The sequence below is a fragment of the Cibotium barometz genome, chromosome 61, assembly GCF_041138505.1.
Source record: "Cibotium barometz isolate CiBa-2024 chromosome 61, ASM4113850v1, whole genome shotgun sequence".
Taxonomy (NCBI): Eukaryota; Viridiplantae; Streptophyta; class Polypodiopsida; order Cyatheales; family Cibotiaceae; genus Cibotium; species Cibotium barometz.
In genome coordinates this window covers 3496134-3510383 of record NC_141106.1, presented here as the reverse complement: position 1 = coordinate 3510383, position 14250 = coordinate 3496134, and positions in this window count along the sequence as shown.

Genomic DNA, 14250 nt, shown 5'->3' with positions numbered 1-14250 from the left:
AGAAATGACAGAGAAAGGAAAGCAAAGGGAGGAGCAAGAAATTAAAGCTGGATAAAGAGGGGAGCTGCAAGTTGCAATCAAGGAAGAGCGTTGAGCTGAATCAATCAGCCAGCAAGGGAAGCTAGCAAGAAGAGACAGAGATTGGGAGACATCAACCACCACAGCAACCACTCCACATAGTAGAGATTAGCAGCCCGTAATATAATGCTCTCGAGTAGGTCACCTTGAGTGCAGAACACAACTAGCAGAAAAAATAATAATAATACAAATGGGCAGACAGTGGTATCACTAGCATCGCAACACATGATGATGCCAGAGGGGGAAGGACCTCCTTCTGATGGTGATTGTCAAAACGAGGGCAGCGAGATCATGGTTGGAGAAGAGCGCAGTAGTTCAAGGGAGGAAGCCAAGCAGGAGCGCAGCAACATGGAGATGAAGGAGGCGTAGGCGGATTAGAAGCAACATAAAAGAAGTGAAAAGTCTGCAAAAGGAAAACAGCAGCATGTCAGACGGATTGAAGCAGGCTGACTGACGCCCAAGACAAGGCGGCGGGGGCTGCTGTGGTGGCGACCTCAGGTGACAGTAGCGGCTTAGTAGTTTGTTGTAGAAGATGAACAAATGCAACAAGTGTGCTCAAAGAGGTTGCAGAGGGTAGTTACAATGAAATTGTAAGCGATGTGCAGTGTGCATAACTTATTGGAGTTTGGAGGATGGCAAAAGTAGAGAGCGGAAGCTCTTCGCTTTCGCCGCATACACATCTATGAATGCAAAATGAAAGGAGAAAAAAAAGAAGGAAAATTGGGCAGATTTCACATAGGCGTGAAGTTGAAGAAGTTGGAGGAAGCTTTGGGAGAAGCTATGGCAGACTATGTGTGTGTTACCATATTATAGTAGTGATGTGTGTGAACACACTTAGGACCGCCGGGGCACTTTTTCCCTCACTAGGAGGTTTTTTCCCCCGTGCATTGTATATACGCCCATTATCTTTTAGGGTTTGTAATCTTTCATTTTTGGCACTCATAATACACTACAGTGTTGTGCTCAAGCTTCCTCATCTTCTTGAAGTTGTGTGTGCATTCCTGCAACCCTAATTCCAACAATTGGTATCAGAGCAGGCTTCCTCCTCCCGGGCAGCATCACCGGCACCTGCCGCTTCATCTCCTCCGATTGCAACGAGGTTTCACGAGCGTCTGCAGGTTAGTATATGCCGTGGGAGAGCCCGTAGGGCATGTTCGTTTCAGAATTTTGATCTGAAGTCATTTCGCCCTCCGTTTTTGCATTCCAAGTACTGCGCAGGCAAAATCGTCCTACTGTGCAGATTTTCTGTCAAGATTAAAATCTGCAGGACAGGTGCCCATTCGTCTGTTTTGGGCTGTGCTACATAGCACAGGTCGATTTTATACAGGTTTACCTCTTACAGACAGCATTTACATCTAGTAGTACAGTCATTGGCCATGGCTGACAACAATGATGTATTCCGCATGTTGGCTGCTGCTGAGGATAAGTTGGATGGCACCAACTATCCATTGTGGGCATATATGATGCGACATGTATTGGTAGCAAAGGGGTTATGGAACATTGTGCAGGGTATTGATGCACGTCCTATTGTGGCTGGGAATGCTGCAAACACATCAGAAACAGGTACTGTTGATGATGGTGCAGGCACAAGTGCTGTAAGCAGCTGTTCGAGAACCACCACTTTCAGCAGAGCAGATTCGTTGGGATGGTAGAGATGCGCAGGCTCATGCCTTGATTGCGCTGTCTGTCAAACGTACCATTATCCCACATATTCGCTCCTGCAGGACTTCTAAGGATGCTTGGGATGTACTTGCCACATTGTATCAGGCAAGAAATGAGGCTCGTGTTGCTTATCTCCGAAAACAGTTGGAGAGTGAGCATATGAACGAAGGTGATTCTATGGATGGCTTTTTGACAAAGATCAAGGATTTCAAAGAGCAGCTCATTTCTGCAGATGAAATCCTGTCAGACAGTTCACTTGTGCAGACTGTTTTGAATGGTCTACCAGATTCTTATCAGGGTTTTGCTTCCACTCTTCGCTTGATGATGAAAGGCAATCCCAATGCCTTATCATTTGAGGAGTTAGTTTCTGTTTTGCTGCAAGAAGACCAGTCAAGGCAAAACAGGAATATTATGCGTGTCGCAGATCAAGCTTTCGTTGCTAGTCAGAGAAGCGGGAAAGGTAAAGCTGGCTTTTCTTCTAGTAAGCAGAAATTTGCAAATGCTGCGCAACCAAAGAAGGAAGACAAAGATGAGAAGAAGGGTGACAAACAGAAGACATTTTGCAAGTACTGTAAGGGAAATGATCATGTCATCAAAGCGTGTCCTAAGCTGGCTGCGAAAGAGGCTAAGAAGAAAGAGGCTGGTATGGCTGTTGCAGATGCCTCTCCTTCTAACAATGAATCTGCTAATGTTGTGCTAGATACAGAATGGGCATTCAATGCGCAGTGCAGTTATGACCCATCTTTGCATGACACATGTATGTCTGCAGTAGATTCAGATGTATGGTACTTTGACAGTGGTGCCACTAAGCATATCACCTCGCAGCGCAGTTTATTCACTTTCCTTGAGTCTGCTCCCACAGGGAATACTGTCACTTGTGCCAATAACTCCTCTTATCCCGTTGAAGGAGTTGGACAGATTGTGCTGAATGTTGCAAATGGCAACACCTTTACACTTTTTGATGCATTGTATGTGCCAGGGATCAAAAAGAATCTGCTGTCAGTCTCCGCATTTGCCAAAACAGGTTTGGTTGTAAAATTTGTGGATGACAGATGTACTGTTCATGATCTCTCTTGTGGTGACATCATTGTAGCATCTGGTTCACTATGTCGAGGGCTGTATAAGCTCAATATGGATGGCAAATGTGTAGAGGATTCAGCATGTGCTATTATGGATACGCAGGCTATTTCAGATGCAAAACTGTGGCATGCACGTTTTGGTCATCTGAATTTTGCAAGTTTGCTGCACCTGCAGAAATCTGAAATGGTGTCTTCTTTGCCTAAGCTTGAGGCACCTGTCAAGCATGTTTGTGAGGGCTGCATATTGGGTAAAATGCAGCATACTTCCTTTCCCAAAGATGGATCAGTGAGAGCTGAACGCAGATTGCAGCTTGTTCACAGTGATGTTTGTGGTCCCATGCAAACTCCATCATTTGGAAACTACCTTTACTTCGTGACTTTCATTGATGATTTTACCAGGCATGCATGGGTATATCCTTTGAAGGCAAAGTCCGAAGTGTTTTTGTGCTTCAAACAGTTTTTGGTTATGGCTGAAAATGTGTCAGAAAGTAAGATGGGCACCCTCCGTTCAGATCGAGGGGGGGAGTATATGTCTTCAGAATTTAATGCATTTCTGGCTGAGCGTGGGATAAAACACCAATGTACAGTGCCGTATACACCACAGCAAAATGGTGTGGCTGAGAGAAAAAACAGGTCTCTCATGGAAATGGCAAGATGTATGGTTAAGAGTCAAAGTCTACCACATGGTTTTTGGCTTGAGGCTGTCATGTGTGCCACTTATGTACTAAACAGGTGTCCCACCAAAGCATTACAGGTTGTCACTCCATATGAGGCTTGGCATAGCCGCAAGCCATCTGTTGGCCATTTACGTGTTTTTGGTTGCCTGGCATATGCATTAGTGCCTGTGCAACATCGCAGAAAATTGGATGACAAAGCTGTCAAATGTATTTTTGTTGGATATAGTGCTGAGAGCAAAGGCTATCGTTTGTATCATCCACAGACAAAGCGCATTTTGGTTAGCCGTGATGTTGTATTTGTGGAAGATGCAGTTCAGCCCTTGGTTTCATGTACTAAGGAGACAGATATCAGCTCACGTGATGTCTATGATACATTGTTGCCTCTTTTCAGTGGTGCACAGTCAAGTGCAATACCTCATGAGGCAGTTTTTCAGCCTATGCAGGTTTTAAATGATGGCACAGATCAGCCTATATCTGATGCAGATGTGCATGATGCACTTGAGGATGAGAGACAAGAGATTGAGGGCTCTAGGAATATGCCTAGATGGCTGGTGCAGACTTTGCATGACAGCAAGTTGGATGCCCCTTTGTCTAGTCGCACTCGTTCTGGCTCTCATGGTGCCTCTTATGCGTCAGATTGTTATGCATTGGCTGTTTCTAGTATGTGCGATGAAAGTGAGCCTGTTTCATTTGATGAGGCACAAAGTTCAGAAAATTGGATGGCTGCTATGCAAGCAGAATACGATGCTATTATGAAGAATGGTACATGGTCTTTATGTGACTTGCCCCCTGGCAAGAAGGCCATTGGCACTAAGTGGGTATACAAATTGAAGCGTAAGCCTGATGGCACAGTGGATCGCCATAAGGCTAGGCTTGTTGCAAAAGGTTATGCTCAAGAGAAGGGCATTGATTTTGATGAGACTTTTGCTCCCACATGTCGTATGACCACTGTTCGTAGCATCTGTGCATTAGCAGCTCATAATGGTTGGAATGTACATCAGCTGGACATAAAGACTGCGTTCTTAAATGGAGATTTGCATGAGGAGGTGTATGTATCGCAGCCTCGTGGTTTTGTTCAAAGAGGGCAGGAAAACAAAGTGTGCAGGTTAAAAAAGGCTTTATATGGTTTAAAGCAAGCTCCACGAGCTTGGTATGAAAAAATACATGCATATTTGACTGCACATGGGTTTCAGAATAGTCCGACAGAAAGCACTTTGTATGTTAAACGTGTGGATGGTGTACATCTAATCATTGCTCTCTATGTCGATGACATGCTGCTCACAGGACCAAATGAGAGTCATATTGCTGATTTTAAGGCTGATTTGAATGCCTCTTTTGAGATGTCAGATTTGGGGCATTTGCATCATTATTTGGGGATACAATTTAAGCAGTGTGATGGAGGTATTGCTTTGTGTCAGACAAAGTATATTGAAACATTGTTGCGGAGATTTGGCCTTGAAGACTGCAAGCCTATTGCTACTCCAATGGAGACAGGTTTGAAGTTGAGTCTTCATGATGCTGGAGATCACTTTGATGTCACACTCTATCAGACAGCTGTTGGTTGCCTCATTTATGTATGCATTACGAGGCCAGACATTCAGTTTGCAGTCTCACAGGTGAGCAGATTTATGCATAGCCCAGGCATTAAGCATTGGCAGGCAGTGAAGCGTATCTTTCGCTATTTGAGTGGTACTCGGCATCTTGGGTTGTTTTATCCCAAGGGGGGATCATTGCCGCCAGATTTACATGTTTTTTCAGATTCTGACTGGGCTGGTTGTTATGACACACGCGTGTCCACGAGTGGTTTTTGCTTCATGCTTGGAAGCTCATGCATATCATGGTTGAGCAAGAAGCAGCCTACTGTGGCCACTTCTAGTTGTGAAGCTGAGTACAGGGCAGCTTTCACAGCTACGGTTGAGTGTGTGTGGCTCAAACGCCTTATGGCTGATTTGGGTGTTGGGCAGCCATCTGCCACCACCATCTTCACTGACAGTCAGAGCGCATTGGCAGTTGCGCGGAACCCAGTGTTCCATGCTCGTACGAAGCACATTGAGGTGCACTACCATTATGTCAGGGAGAGACTCTCTGCAGGAGAGATCAGTTTTGCTTATGTGCCAACACAGGATAACCTTGCAGACCTTTTCACAAAGGCTCTGCCTCGTGAAAAGTTCGAAGCTTTTCGCAAAGCTTTGGGCTTACTCCCTTTTGTGGATTCGTCCACATAGCTAGACACTTCCCTATACATGAGTGCTAGCTCTTGTTCACCGCATCACTCCAGGGGGGATTTGTTACCATATTATAGTAGTGATGTGTGTGAACACACTTAGGACCGCCGGGGCACTTTTTCCCTCACTAGGAGGTTTTTTCCCCCGTGCATTGTATATACGCCCATTATCTTTTAGGGTTTGTAATCTTTCATTTTTGGCACTCATAATACACTACAGTGTTGTGCTCAAGCTTCCTCATCTTCTTGAAGTTGTGTGTGCATTCCTGCAACCCTAATTCCAACAGTGTGTACGATAGCATGGAGAAGGAGATGACCCAGCGATGTTAGAAATCCGAGAATGGACCTGGAAAAGGCTGAATCTGACGCGTGCCACCAACGCAAATGACAAACTTCTCCTTGAATTTTTGGAGAGCAAAAATAATTTAACCTTTTGAAAATAAAGGTTCATTCACATCACACATTGAGGGTCCCCTGCACGGCTTCAGCCAAAATGTATTGTATTTTTGAAAATAAAGGTTCATTCACATCACACATTGAGCGTCCCCTGCTGCGCGGCTTCAGCCAAAATGTATTGTATTTTTTGTTTCACCCATGACTATGAGGGTAACCGTACCCGAGCTTGTGTGCTCAAAAAAAAAAGTGTAATCACCCATGGTATGAGGGTAACCATACTCGAGCTCACCTAGAAGCTCAAAATGGTTGTTGTGATGTGTGCATGAGCGATGCACGTGTGAGGTGCATGCGCATGGGTTTGGTTCCCACCCGAACTTCCATGTTCAAATCGGACTCAGTGGTTCCGCTGTGAGCGAGTTGGCTCAAAACGGACTTGATGTCTAAGATGGTAGACACGCGCACACATGATTGGTTGATGGACACTCCAATGTATCATTAAGGGGGAGTGTTGAGAGGTAACGATTGCGGTTGTGCAATGCTACATTGATAGATGATGGGTGAGTTGTGGAACACCTCGATTAAGAGGGGGTGTTGAGAGATATAATCACGATGTTGTGTGTATGTGTGGGAAAGCACCCTAGAGGTGCAAGATATTGTGGCAAGATAGGAATGCCACATGTAATATTGAATGGTGTGTGAGTGTTGACCAAAGAAGTGGAAAAGGAGTTACCACATGGATGATGACATGTAAAGTGGGATAAGGCTAGAAAGCCTATATCATTGTATGGTTCATTTGAGATAGTGCAAAAGAAGAGATCAACTGTTGAGTGTGCAATCTCTCTCTCTCTCTCTCATGGAGTTTCTAGTGTGGTTCATTTGAGATAGTGCAAAAGAAGAGATCAAGTGTTGAGTGTGCAATCTGTCTCTTTCTCTCATGGAGTTTTTAGTGTGGTTTAATCCACCTTAATTATATTGCTTAGTCTTTTTCCTTCACCACCATGATCAATCCCCTTTTTGGATTGTTAACAGAGGTACTTACACCTGCACACCTCAAAAGTTGGAGGGAGGAATCTTACATCCTACCCCACTTAAAAAATGCGAGATGTCCTCATCTCGCAAACTAGAGGACAACTCTTTCCCTTAAGATCTAACTGATTCTGGGGTTCCTTATAGTCTGGTCAACCCAACAAAATCCTAGTATAAAGATCCCTTATATAGAACTCATCATCAGATAACAATTCTTTCAGATCGTAACATTCATATCTTCAACACAATAATGGTCCATTAAACAAAATTTCCATTTAAACAGTCCTCCATGGGAATTTCAATTATACAGATTTTTAATTTGACATCTCTTAACTTGATCCACTGGGTCAAGTGTCTCAACAGTAGCAATCTCTCAGCACAATCCACTAATCTCATAGTGATTTGCTGAAGTCATTATTGTCATTCCAGTTACAAACATCATCACAGGAACTCGTCTCATTTATCCTCATTGTGGTTTTGCTCAGCTAACAATTTTCAACCAAAACTCAGGAATCATCATTTTTCAATCAAAATCCAAATCAACTCATCAATTCTCAACCAGAATTTTAAAATCATATCAACCACATTCGAATTCATCATCTAGATAGCATTTATGCTTATAATTTCAAGGTCTTAGATTTACTTGTATATACTGCCAGTAAAGAGCTGTAGTTATACCCTCGATATATACGGGTAATCACGGTCCTTGGAAATTTAAGGTAAATATCATCATGTCTAGGCCTCAAGCAAGTCAGGGATTCCATACAATTGCGGTACTTCCATTTGAAGATCCAATTACCTATTTATGAATCTTCATTCTGAATATCAATTTGTATGAATTTCATCACACAATTACAACCTTTTACTGCTACTTCATAAATTTTTGACATTTTTGGTTTCTCGGTTGATCCACTTTAGCCAATTCGCTCTGATTTACCAGCTGAAAGATCCATGTCCCCTCAGCGCAACGAATTCTTGGCAGCGAAAGTAGCACTTCTTGCACAGGGTAGGGTCCCTCACTCGGGGCCTCGCCCACGTATATCCGGACAAGTGACTAATCCCTCGGTTCTTCCAAAACCGAACCCGAAAAAACTTCCCTCGTCCGGAAAGCACGGGCAATTCCTCCAGGATATTTTTACTCTAACGTACTCAAGAGCCTTAACTAATTGAACTGATCTGACTGAACCCATAAGTCCCATGGTCAAATTAAGGAAAAGACTTGCACTTGGATCATAGAGACCAACGCTTTTTTCCTCATTGAGAGGCACAGCCGTTGATTCTTTTCCATAGAACAAATTTTTGTTCGGGATTTACTTCATATATCGTACTATAACAGAATTGAGTCTCATTTTAGGGATCCATCAGTCTAGCCTAACCCCATCAGTCCCGTGGGTTAGCCAACTGCCCAACCACTATAACACACCACTTACACATCACAGCAGATTCAGTTGTCTTTAAAACAATCTTTTAATGAAACTATAGTATCACTGGTCAAAAATTTCCAAAATATCCGGTTGAATCCTAATTTCCAATTTTTCCTTCATCGGTGTACTTATAGCATCATTGGCAACCAGAACGCTCACCACCTGTCCACTTAGAGGCCTTTTTGATAGTTCCTAGCTCATAGTACTCGGTAATATTTTCACTTATAAAAATCAAAATGGAATCTCTGTTGAAGATCAGCAAGATCAACCAACAGATCCATATAGAAGAGCCATGGACTCATCCATTGAGGACCAGCAAGGTCAATCAATCCATGCCCAAATTGAGAAAACAACTCTTACTCCTTGTTCCAATATCTTCCTCGATGCACGTGTGGGTATCTTCGGCAACCCAGAGCCTGAGCACCATATGGTCAACACCCTCTAGGTTCCTTCGCAGGTCGCCTAGCACTTCACTCATAGGCCACTTCCTTGGTCCCTCATCCACAGTACTGGAAGCTCACCATTTAAATCAAACTGAGGCTGGTCAAGACCTCAGCCGAGACCTTGCTACGCGAGACATCCTCATCTACCGTACCGGAAGCTCACCATTTAAATCGAACCGAGGCTGGTCAAGACCTCGGCCGAGACCTTGCTATGCGAGACATCCTCCATTGACTCTCTGTCAGCTATTGTAACTTTATCAGATTAGGTCGCCACGACCTCATTCACAAGACGATCAAAATGCTTTCCCAACATTCTTGACATAAAATAGTCATTTCTCATTCATTCACATCCCGATTCACATGACATCACATCTCATTCATTCACATCCCGATTCACATCACATCACATCTATTCACTTCCATCACATCACATCTATTCACTTCCATCACATTCATTTACATAACATTCATTTACATCCATCACATTCATTTACATCACATCCATTTACATCCATCACATCTATTCACGTCCATCACATTCATTTACATCACATCCATTTACATCCATCACATCACATTCATTCATATCCATCACATATCCACCACATACATTCATATCTATCACTTCACATCCACATATATTCATGTCACATCACATCTCTTTTCATCACATCACATTCTTTCACATACTCATCCACATCCATTCTTTCACATACATCCACATCCATTCTTTCACATACATATCCACATCCATTCTTCACATACACATTCACATCCATTCTTTCACATACATCCACTCACATCCATTCTTCACATACACATTCACATCCATTCTTTCACATACATCCACTCACATCCCATATCATTCACATCCATTCTTTCACATACATCCACTCGCATCCCATATCATTCATTTACATCCTGATTCACATGACATCACATCTCATCCATTCATTCACATCTATCTGATTCACATCACATCTCAACACATCTATTCACCTCACATCTCATCACCTCTATTCACATCACATCCATCCATCCATTCATTCACATCCATCTGATTCACATCACATCTCATCACATCTATTCACCTCACATCTCATCACCTCTATTCACATCACATCCATCCATCCATTCATTCACATCCATCTGATTCACATCACATCTCATCACATCTATTCACGTCACATCTCATCACCTCTATTCACATCACATCCATCCATCCATTCATTCACATCTAATCTGATTCACATCACATCTCTTCACCTCACATCTCATCACCTCTATTCACATCCATCCATCCATCCATTCATTCACATCTAATCTAATTCACATCACATCTATTCACCTCACATCTCATCACCTCTATTCACATCACATCCATCCATCCATTCATTCACATCTATATAATTCACATCACATCTGATCACCTCTATTCACGTCACATCCATCCATCCATCCATTCACATCTATCTGATTCACATCACATCTATTCACCTCACATCTCATCACCTCTATTCACATCACATCCATCCATCCATTCATTCACATCTATCTGATTCACATCACATCTCATCACATCTTTTCACCTCACATCTCATCACCTCTATTCACATCAGATCCATCCATCCATTCATTCACATCTATTTCATAGAATTTAAACATAGAATTTAAGAGAATTCTAATTTTGATATAAAGATTCTTTATGCATCTATTTATGCATAAAAATCAACTTCAGTGGGAATAACACTTTTATAAAAATCCTTTTATGCTTCTATTTATGCATAAAAATCAACTTTAATGAGAATAACACTTCTCAAATAAAAATATTTCCTTTATGCATCTTTCTATGCATAAAAATCAAATTTAATGAGAATAACACTTTTGAAATAAAAATAAATCCTTTATGCATCTTTCTATGCATAAAATCAAATTTAATGAGAATAACACTTTTGAAATAAAAAAAATCCTTTTTGCATCTTTCTATGCATAAAATCAAATTTAATGAGAATAACGCTTTTGAAATAAAAATAAATCCTTTATGCATCTTTCTATGCATAAAATCAATTTTAATGAGAATAACGCTTTTGAAATAAAAATAAATTCTTTATGCATCTTTCTATGCATAAAATCAATTTTAATGAGAATAACACTTTTTTAATAAAACAATTTTCATTATGCATCTTTCTATGCATAGAAATTAATTTAATAATTAATATAAGTGATATCCATGCATATTCATAGGTGAATATGTACATGGAGTAATTAGAATATTTCTTTTAGAATGCACAAATGGTGGGAATTACTCTTTTGGAATAACATAAAAATAAACTTTCTTTTCCACAAAATTCTAGAAAATTTTGCCATAACCTCCTTTGTATGGCTGAACATTTCTCATTTTATCATTCTAATTTCAACTTAAATTAACCCAATCTAGATGTATAGGACTCTAATCTACTCAATTTTCAAAATTCAAGAGAGTAAACAATAAGAAAAGTTTAATTAATCATTTAGCTAATCTTTCTAGGATTAAGAAAGGTTGAATTGTAAAGAAGAGATGGGGGTGGCCTTTTTCCTCAAAGGCATAGCATTTGAATTTAATTCAAGCAACTGTAAAACAAGAAAATCAAGAAAACCATAGATTTAAAATTAAAAAAGTAAGAAAATTTAGCTTAGATGGAGTTGTAAGATTTCCTTTGGCTTGAGGGATTGAGGGTTCTACTCTTGTTTGAAGCAAGAGTGGCCACCAATTCACTTTGGAGAGGATTAGGCCAAAAATAATTGAATTATTAAAAAATTCAATGTAAATGGCTCAGGACAGGAGCAAAGTAACAGTGCATAAACACTATTAAGCTTTTACAAAGGGGGAGGCTTCTATTTATAGGAAAAAGTGAGCCTCTAACCAAGCAAACTGATTCTCGAATTTTCTAGATCAATTTGGTCAATTTTGACCATTTTTAGGTTAGTTAAGCTTACTTTTTGGATCTAGTTGAAATAGGAGAGAGGAGAGATGAAAATATCTCATTATTTTTTAGTTTAAAACTCCTCCACACATGTGAAATAGGTGCCTCCTTCATGAGGGGAGATCCCCACATTGAGGTGTCAAAAATGCATCAGTTCCTCTAAATATCTCTTAATTTTTAACTAATAAACCTTGTACTCAGTCAACTCTTCATCTTATGTGAGCATTTACTCATTTTTGGGGGGTTTTCTTTTATTCTGTAATTTATCTCCTCCCTACATTTGGATTAATCTTATTGGTCCATAGGAACCTTAATTGGACCATAATCCTAAAATTTCTGAAAATTTGGGTCCTTAGGCTAAGGTCCTTTATACCTATTTTTTTATTAATTTCAATTGCACATTGGAAAGTTCTTTTTGAATTTCTATTTTAGGGAAAACCATTTTAGACACTAGGAGGATTTTTATATCCCAAAATATCTCAATTTTGAATTACCTCCCTCTAGACATTTTCTCTCTCCAGGCCAAAATAGGGTAAAACAAGATCTTTCTTTTATTTTTGAGAGAGGATTAATTATAAGATCAGAAGGTGAGGTACTTACACCTACACACCTCAAAAGTTGGAGGGAGGAATCTTACAGCTTCCAGGCATAGCGAGGGTGCCGGATATAGGCAAGGGTAAGGAGAGAGCAAAGAGGGGGTGCAAAGGATGGTGCACGGTGAAAGTATGCCGGTCTGTGGCTACATGAGTTTGAGGAAAGGGGTGGTGCTTGTACATGGGCCAAAGGTGGGATATGCATGTACTTTCCCAAGGCAGTGGTCGTGCATAGGAGTCCACATGGTGGGCTAGTGGAGACCATACACTAGGGTGGCCAGCCTTTCCCAAGGCAGTGGTCGCGCATGGGAGTCCACATGGTGGGCTAGTGGAGACCATACACTAGGGTGGCCAGCCTTTAGTCCGTACATGTGACCATTTGTATGGGTGCCCTGGTGTTAAAACCCTAAGATCTCTCTAGATAATTGTTATGCATAAAACATGCATAGAACAGGCATAAACTCAACCACCCAACCACCCCCGAGCCCAAGGGATGCACACATGAATAAAGAATGAAATACATCATACCTCTACCTTGATGTCCCATACCATCAAGAGGTATAATACAAACCAATAGCATGTAGCTATAGTGTGAAATGGTAGGTGAGTAGATATGGACCTCTACACAAGAGACCATAGCATAGCCTTGGCCTCATGGAGCCCAAACCTCCAAGCCCCCAAGCTCCCTTGAGTGTGCCCCATGCCCCTATTATATAGGAGGGCCCTCAAGTGACTCTTGACTTTCCATTCCTCATGTGTGACCCTTGGATGCCTGACCCTAACCTTAAACCTTAAGGTTAGTCCTAACCCATGCTCCACTAGAGCTTGTTCCCATGCTCCCATGCTCACAAGCCTAATGTGGGTTAGCCTCCTAGTATATGCACACATAATGTGTATATAACATAGAGCACATAATGTACATATAACATACTTCCCCTCTCTCAAAACATTGCACTCTTGCAATGAAAAGAAGGAGAACTGCGCTGAACAATCTCAACCGACTCCCAAGTCGAATTCTTAATTTCCCTATCTTTCCACCTTATTTTAACCTCAGGGATTAGTCAACTACAAAGTTTCCTTTCCCTGAATTCAAGTACCTTATCAGGTTCATGTGGAACATAGGATAATTCATCGACTTCAACGAGTTCTTGAGGAGTAACAGTGTCATCCTCACCTCCCAGTTTCCCTTTCAATCTATCGATATGAAAGACTGGATGAACTCTAACAATTGGAGGTAGTTTTAGTTCATACGCAACCGTGCCAATCCGATATATAACTCGAAATGGACCACAATATCTAGGAGATAAATTCGAGCATTTTCCCATTGACAAAGTCTGAGAATCTTTAAGAACATTAAAATAAACCAACGCTCCTGGTTCAAAAGACCGAGATGAGCGTCCCCTATCAGCATAAAACCGTGCCCTATCATGAGCACTCCTGATAGAATCCCGAGCTTCGGTCAGGATTTCCTACATATCACGCAAGAAATCCCTCGATGCATCAAGCTCGATGTCCTTAAGACCGACATCAATAGGTGCCCTGGGTTAATACCCATACATAAGTATGCACGGACTAAAACCAATAGCCGTATATTTAAAACTGTTATAGGCAAATTCCATCATTGGAAGATATTTTTCCCAATATGATGATTTTCTAGAGACATATGCATGAAGCATATCCTCTAC